Here is a 7771-nt window from a genome sequence, read left to right as displayed (position 1 = left end):
TCTTGCTCTGCTCCACTGGTCCATGTTAATTTGAAACTCTTTTCTGACGTCGAGCGAATATCAAGCATCATTGCTGGACCAGCTGTTTATCCTGTCTCCATATGCCTCTCAAGTCAAAAATAACACTAAAAGGCCGTTTATCCACATTTGAGCTCTTAAAGCTCTTAAACAAATAAGATTAGACCAGATCCTGTGTCCTGTGTAAGCTGTGGTGAATAAGAGGTATAATATCTGATTTATGTACAGAATTATTGTCATCCCTCTTAGACGTCTGGATTCACCGGCTTTTTTTTCCATCTGTCTCTCTGTTTCTTGGCCTTCCTCTCTTTTTGATCTGGCTCAGAAAGCATTATTTTCTGCTAAACTGAAACCGAGGTGTTCAGATGCAATGCAAATATCCAGTGTTTTTGGCTCCCTTTCGTTTTCCCTTTTGATTCTCAGCCTTTACCGAAAACTTGATGCCCTTAGAAAGCTCTCTCTATCTCCACTGTTGCATCAGATTTTTGCTCTTAAACCTGTGCTTACAGAAATGTAGATATTCTTAAAATACACAACCGCTCTTATGAACTGGTTCTTTTTAATGAATCATTTAAAAAGATTCATGAAACCGTCTCAAATTCCACGAGAGTTAGTCATTTGAATCAGATGCACTGAATCATTTAGAGATGTAAGTTTGCAGTTGACTCAGTAAATCAGGAATCAATTTTTAGTTATGTCCCATCCAAACTGGGCAGGAAGTTAAATAATACATATTCACAACAGAGTGTGGTCTAAAAAACATGGAATGAGCAGCATTTGTAATTTTTAATTGATTGGAAGATAAACTTTGTTTGGGAATAAAACTGGTTTAATTTTGTTTTTTCAAAGAAAAGGTAAAAATATTATTCCATCATTATTAAGTGATTCTGTATTTTGTAAAGATAAAGATAGATAAATGTTAATTTAGACGTCTTTTAAGGTCTGACGGCCTGTGATTGTTTTAAAAAAAAGAAGAATCATTGTTTTGAATCGTGATGTTATTGGCTCTCATCTTTGAGCCTGTGAAGAGCTAAATCAAGTCCTGTTTGATGTTTGTAAGTCACTCTTATCCCCTTTCCCTCAGTTGATCAGAATTGCAGAGGCTGGTTGACAATACAGGCATTAGTGCTCTGCAGGTCTGACTGTGCTGCATTCACCCTCCCTGATCTCGCTGCAGCTCTGACTGATGTCCCTGAAGCGGAAGGATGGGTTTACCCTTTAAACAGACAGAAAGAGAGGATCTTATTAGTTCGGAGTCAGCACTGAGCTCCTCTTGCAACTTTCAATTTAATTTTACCCATGAATGGGCCCCTCCCTTGATGGACAATGTAGTCTGTCAATTACTTATAATAAGTTCTTCCTCCATGTCTGAACATCTGAGGATCTTCTCAACTGATAAATAAGGATGGTGAAAGGTTGTGCTCTACTTTTTTACAAGCACTTAAACATAGATAATATTATATACATAGATGTTCTCTGAGCAGTCGGATGTGCTTTATCTTTGTTGTAAGTCTCAATCCGGCATCCATTTTTGTGGACTAATAATGTGACATTTTAAAACATGTTTGTGGGTTAATGGAGGTCTCCTGACTGCACGGGGCCCTATAATAGATATATTATAGTCTATTCTCTGGGATGAGAGGGCTCATATTTAAGAGAGAGAAAGAGCAAGAGTGTGTGAATGTTGTGTGTGTCACACACACACCCACCTGCTCGTACATGATAATAGTTTAAACTCTATTCTGACATGAAGAGCATCATTCCTGCTTTTAAAAGATGACATAAGCTTTTTCCTCAACATTTGTGCTTTTTGAAACCAGTTATGATTGCATCCAGTCAGAGTTCAGGGACAAAAGAGAAAAGGAGGGAGGACATCATAAAGGCGACTGAACAAATGAGCAAGACTGATTTTTTTTTTTTTTTGTGAAAGATTTTGATACTTTTATGTTTTTTCCCCTTCTGAAACTTCAGACAGGTTATTTAATCTATTCTCTCTCTCTTGCTCACGCAGCCTCTCTTTGCCACCTTCTCTCTCTTCGAGCAGGAGTGCAAAAAATGAAAAAGGGAAAAAAAGTGAAAGCTACTGTCATGTGAGCTGAGGATTAATTTTAGATTGCTCTGCTGTTCTGGTTTACCTTCAAAGGACCTCCATTACGTGGCAGCAGATAAGGGTGAGGTGGTGTTAGCCGCATGTAGCCAAGAAGAAGGCTAATGAAATAGACGCAGAGGCACAAACATTGGCACCAGGTGAGAGAATCATTCACATAATGTTAGTTACAATAAAATGCTCCAAATCTCCTACTGGCATGTGATTACATTTATAAGTGCAAAATGATCATAAACTGTTTTCATGGAATCTTTTAGAAAAAATTATATTGACTTCAAACAGGTTTTCCATCCACATTCCCTTCGTCTTAGAATTTGTGGACCAAATTTAATAAGCTGTGATGGGTACAATTATTTAGACAGAGAAAAATGACTTGATTGTCCATCTTTTCCATCTAGAGTCATTGCATTTGGCATTTCACAGAGAATTTACTCTTGCTTCCGAGTGCACTGTTAATTTCATTCAGTCTTTCATAAAATGATGTAATAGGCATGTGACCCTGATGGTGGGCACCACTGGGAAATTAAAAAATGTCATTAGGTTTCATAATTTTTAATCCCTTATGTGATTACATTTGACTATTTTAATGGTTTTTGGAGCTCTGTGTGCAGATACAGAGAGAGTTTGATTCATTCACGTTGTTAATTGGCTGAATAGGACTGGTTTAAAGTGCATCGACATCAGCTCTGATATTCTGTTTCCTGCTGACCTGTTGAGGTTGTCCTACTTGCTGTTCATCAGTGATCTTCAACATACATTTCCACGACCAGCAGGATGGGCATCCATTCAAATGAAAGAAGGCAAGTAGAAAGAAAAAAAGCAAGAGGGGGTAAGGGACGGACAGAAGTGGTTCGGCTAACAGGTGTACGGATGAGACAAGGGAGGTGTTTAGCTTCTAATGAGGGGGTGAAAACTTGAGGGTGTGGTGTGTTTCCCACCCTGTCTGCCCATAAGCCTCTTAATTATGTCCTTGATGATTTCCCTGCTCTCTCACCCCAAGCAGACCTTAGCCTTGGAAGGAAGTGCTTAAGAGTACGAATGTGAAAGGAACAGAATGGGCAAGATAGTGTGTTTGGGGGCATTTTACTGCTCTTAATACTTAAAATGTTGCATTTATAAGTCATTGCCTGAGTTAATATATATATATATATCATACCCCTTCTCTCTCTTTTTCTTTTCTGTCAACTCTGTGTATGTTTTCGGGTCAATGGCTTCTTTCAGCTGCTGATACTGTGTTTGTGTGCAGGGATTATTCTGGAATAGAGTAATATTTTGAGGAAATTCTGTAGGACATTGTGGGGGATCATAAATGGGGAATGAGTGCGGTAGGGTTCAGCATTGTGCTGTGCATTAAAAAGACAAGGTGTCTTGTTTACATTTGGAGAGCCTGAAGCAAATGTCTCACACTGGCAGCCAACCGTGACTCTAAAGGATACATGCACACGCCAGAAATTCAAAAGTGACTTAATATTCACACATTATAGGGCCATTCTCATAAATAAACAAAGCTCAAAGTGTGAAACAGCTTTAAGGTTATTGATCTGCTGTAGCTGCTTCTGGACGATCATTAACTGACAGTTTAGCAATGTTGTCCATGTAGTCTCTTAAGCCAATATAATAAATTTAATCAAATTAATTACATTATACACTGATTCATGAATTAATCAAAAAATAATTTTATGTGCTAATGAAAATTGGACTTTCAGGTCAGTTTTTGTTGATTTATTTCCATGTGATTTGACACAAGCCAGTCACTGGCCTACAATCCACAGCAGTCTATTCTGCAGTCGAATCTGTCTGTCTGGACTATTTTTATATATATATAAAAAATATGCACATTTTTCAAATATATACAACTTTTAGATTTTTTCTTAGTATATGTTAACATTTAATGTATTCCTGTGATTTATTCAGAAATCATTCTGATATGATGATCTGGTGCTCAAGTATAATTTATTATTTTAAATGTTGAAAAACTAAAAATCTCCCTGCATAGAATTTATTTAGTGTCTTTCTCTCTCTCTGTCTTTCATCCTCCCACCGTTGCTTTGTTGTCTCCCACTGTTGCTTTGTGGAGTGTGTTGAGTTGGTGAGAGAGACAATTGTAAAGGAGGACTCTGAGAAGAGCGCATAAGAGGGATCATCTTAAAGCTCACGGGACACAGACACACTGCTGTGCTGTAGGGTGTTCCCCAAGATCAAGTCTCACTTAGTGTCTCTTGTTATATGTAACCCTCACTGTTTCTGTCTGGGAGAGTCATGTACAAGACACCCATGTATTACACAATATGTCATGCAAAAATCTTTGAAATGTAGAAGCTCTTCTGTATGAAGCAGTGAAAGAGTGCAAGAGACAGAACATGTTAAAACTGTTTCCCTCGGGGCATGGTGGGATTTTTGTGTGATTTTTTTTTTTTCAGATGAGTGTCAGTCAGTGTACGAAGGGCAGAGTAAAGTCAAACTACCTTCAACCATCAGTGAGAGGCATGTTCATGGCTCCAAACACTGGAGCACTGCACCAAGGTGTGTTTTTTTTATATTTAGATGAAATTGTTGAAATTGCTGAAGCATTAGAAATGCCACAAACCATTCTGTCCTGGCTGCAGCATTTATGAGGGTGCATTTCTTAAAGGGATAGTTCACCCAAAATTGTAATTCTGTCATTACTTACTAGCCTTCATATCGCTGCAACCACATGGTGTTATTTTTTCTGTGGAACAGAAGTGTAGTTCCAGTCCTTCATTGTGATTGGCTGAGATGTGTTAAAGGCAGTTGTAAATACTCTATAACACACATCTGTGATCTCATTACATCAGTATTACTGCTCCTTTTTGTTTGTGTGTTGCTGTGTCAGTGGTGCTTGGCAACTATTCTTTTAGACATTACTGAAGAATTCATAAGTATTTGTTATTAATTATTAGTAAACCATGGCTTCTTGAGGCTGATTGTTTAATTATACAATGACAGTTCATTTCAATGTCAAACTCCAAAAACTGCAAAAAGTCTCCATAAAAGTATGCCATACCTCACATAGATCACATGTGCTATATGGTTAAAAGCTGATCGCTTTGTGAAATTTAAGTCATTATTTGTTGATATTCTTGAGAACCACCTTGACTGGACAATCAACAGCATACAGCTCGGAGGGATGGAAACAGTGACTGAATTTTGTATTCTTGGGTGAACTATCCTTGTAAACCCATGTCAAACATTTATTACATAAGTGGGATATTTTGAGCAAACATCCATACCATTACAGTGAGTGTGTACAGTGAATGTGTGTGTGTGTGTGTGTGTGTTACATGAGGGTTGTTTTATTGTCTTATCCTCTCTCTGCTTCCATTGCTGTTGATGGAGGGACTATTGACTCTATGCTGACTCTTTTTCTTTCTGTCCCACTTAAGCTCCCTCAATCTCCTTCAAATCCTCCCTCTCCCATCCAGCCAGTTCCGAGCGGATGGCCCAATGAGGATGGGGTGGGATTAAAGGGTTTTTAAAACCTAAAATAAGGAGTTTCGGGTAATTTGGCAGCTTGAATCGGTAGTTTTCAGGCCTGTACTGCTACACGGCCGCATACGAGACATCAGAGGGTGATGCTTCCACCGAGATATATAGCAGTCGAGAAAGTGGAAATCCTCTTCTCATTTTTCACTTTTTGTTTGTTTTGTGTTTTTTTTTTTTTTTATTCTATTTAACCAGTCTAATCTGGTCTCCGATGAAGTTTTATTGTTTCTTATGTCGAGCCAATAAGGCTTAGAGACACTGATTTGAGCTTTATGCCTGTGTTGTGCTGGCAAAGAAAAAAAAAGATCGGGAGAGTGAGTGAGAGGAGGAGTACAATGACTTGGTGGCATCATTGTCGGTTGTGCTAAATCCAGCCCTGCACAGCGAGAGAGGCAAAGATGTGGATATCTGGAAACCATCCCGACACACATCTGTTGACGTATCCTTTCATTCTCGCACACACACAGCTCACTCAGAGACACGTTCCAGCTCTTGGACTAGTGACACTTTTTGCATCTGAGTGCATCTGTGCATGCATAGCGATGTGCATGTGTTTGTTCGCTTGTTTGTATGGTGTGGGCTGCGACCCGGAGGCCTCGTTTTCTCCTCCTCCCGCGATTCCTTGTAAGCACCGTGCATCGCTAAAGGAAAACAGAAAGAAGCACAGAAATTGGACACCTTCTCTATCGCCAGTCGCTGCAGAAAACCTAAATCACAGCTCACAATATGACTGATAACATTCACGCGGTCTTACATGCTTTCTGGATTTGACGGCATGCCGCACGGTGGCAGCGTGTTTTTCGGAATACCCGTGAATCCCCAGGAAAGGCCTGACTCCCACACGTAGCTTCACCCTGTTGACGGTTGGGCCTGATGTGTGAAAGAGATCCTGGTCCGTCTGCTGTGAAAGCTAGTACATATTGATGTTAGTGTGAACAGGGTAGTAATGCCGGATCCTGTGAAACATTCATACCTCCATCTTTCTGAATGCAAAAGACCAGAATATTTCCATATAGCATTCACAGCTAGCAGTGCACATGTAAAACTGCTCTTGAGACGGACTGTATGGGGTTAGAGAGATTTCTTTAGTCAGTCATATGAAAAACATGATTCTAGTCTCTCTTTGTCTGCAACAGGGCTGGAGAAACCTCAACCTCTGAGGCTGCAGATGACTTCTCGAACACCCTCACAAGTCATCGCACCTGGCCCTGGAAGCACACAGGTGTGTTCTTTTGAATACAAGTCTGCTTGAGTAAATACAGTTCTCAAAGTAGATACAAAAGTAACAGGGTTGAATGACTACTTTGTACTTGGATCAAGGCGCACAGCTTGTTTTCACATTGAGCTTTATGGTTATAATTTATATTGACTGTGTGTTTTACACAGAGCTCTACTGCCGTAGATAATTCCCTCATTAATGCCCTGAGAGTGATATCGTCTCTTCTGTTTTGCCCTCTCAAAAATAGGTTCAAGTCGACTGCCTTTTTTTCTGCTTGTGTTGTACTTAGCTAATCATCCTAAAACATGAATGCTTTATTCTTTTCTGTCCACAGAATAATTAAACTTTTTCCCATACATATTTATTGGACTGTACAGACTGTAGGCTATTACAGACATTTACATCAGAATTTTAATACATGCCTAATCCTGAATGCTAATGGCACATTCATAATTTACCATGGAGAAACCCTCCTCCAGTTGAGCTGCAGAGGATGCTTGAACTCAACACTTCCACCCACTCGTACATACAGTACATTTACACAAGATTACTGAGTGACTGGCGCTCATCGGATCACCTGATTCAGGTGTGGATGCAGAAAGGTGGCGCTGTGACATGCAAAGCAGACGGGTTGAAGTAGATCTTAAAATGTTTTAAGACACTATGTGATTTTCACTTGTTAAGCAAGTTTTTCTTAATGTTTTTCTCTCTTTAGAAATCAACCTTGTTGACCAGAACACTAATGATTTAAATTTCTATAGTAGTATGGTTTATTGCTTGCTTTAAAAAGATTTTTATGAGCAACATTTACTGTTCTATAATGATGCATGTGTGGACAAATCAGTTCTGCCACGAATGATATCGAAAACTGAGCAGATTTTTTTCTGTGAAAATTAGTACTTTTTGTTTATCTTTGTCATGTC

General features: G+C 39.2%; 1 long non-coding RNA gene across 2 annotated transcripts; it reads left to right on the top strand.

Moving 5' to 3' along the window:
* The first annotated feature begins 2211 nt into the window (after window positions 1-2211).
* LOC113095731 (uncharacterized) lies at window positions 2212-7475 on the top strand. Of its 2 annotated transcripts, XR_003288408.1 has the most exons (4): window positions 2218-2265; window positions 4546-4648; window positions 6766-6851; window positions 7183-7475. It is a non-coding gene; the product is annotated as an uncharacterized LOC113095731 (long non-coding RNA). The 2 variants fall into 2 exon arrangements; XR_003288409.1 differs by lacking the exon at window positions 4546-4648 and having other exon boundaries at window positions 2212-2265.
* Window positions 7476-7771: the final 296 nt, after the last annotated feature.

This window comes from Carassius auratus, unplaced genomic scaffold (genome assembly GCF_003368295.1).
Source record: "Carassius auratus strain Wakin unplaced genomic scaffold, ASM336829v1 scaf_tig00215779, whole genome shotgun sequence".
Taxonomy (NCBI): domain Eukaryota; kingdom Metazoa; phylum Chordata; class Actinopteri; order Cypriniformes; family Cyprinidae; genus Carassius; species Carassius auratus.
The sequence above is the reverse complement of the archived record's forward strand: the minus strand, read 5'-3'. Positions and strand labels throughout refer to the sequence as shown.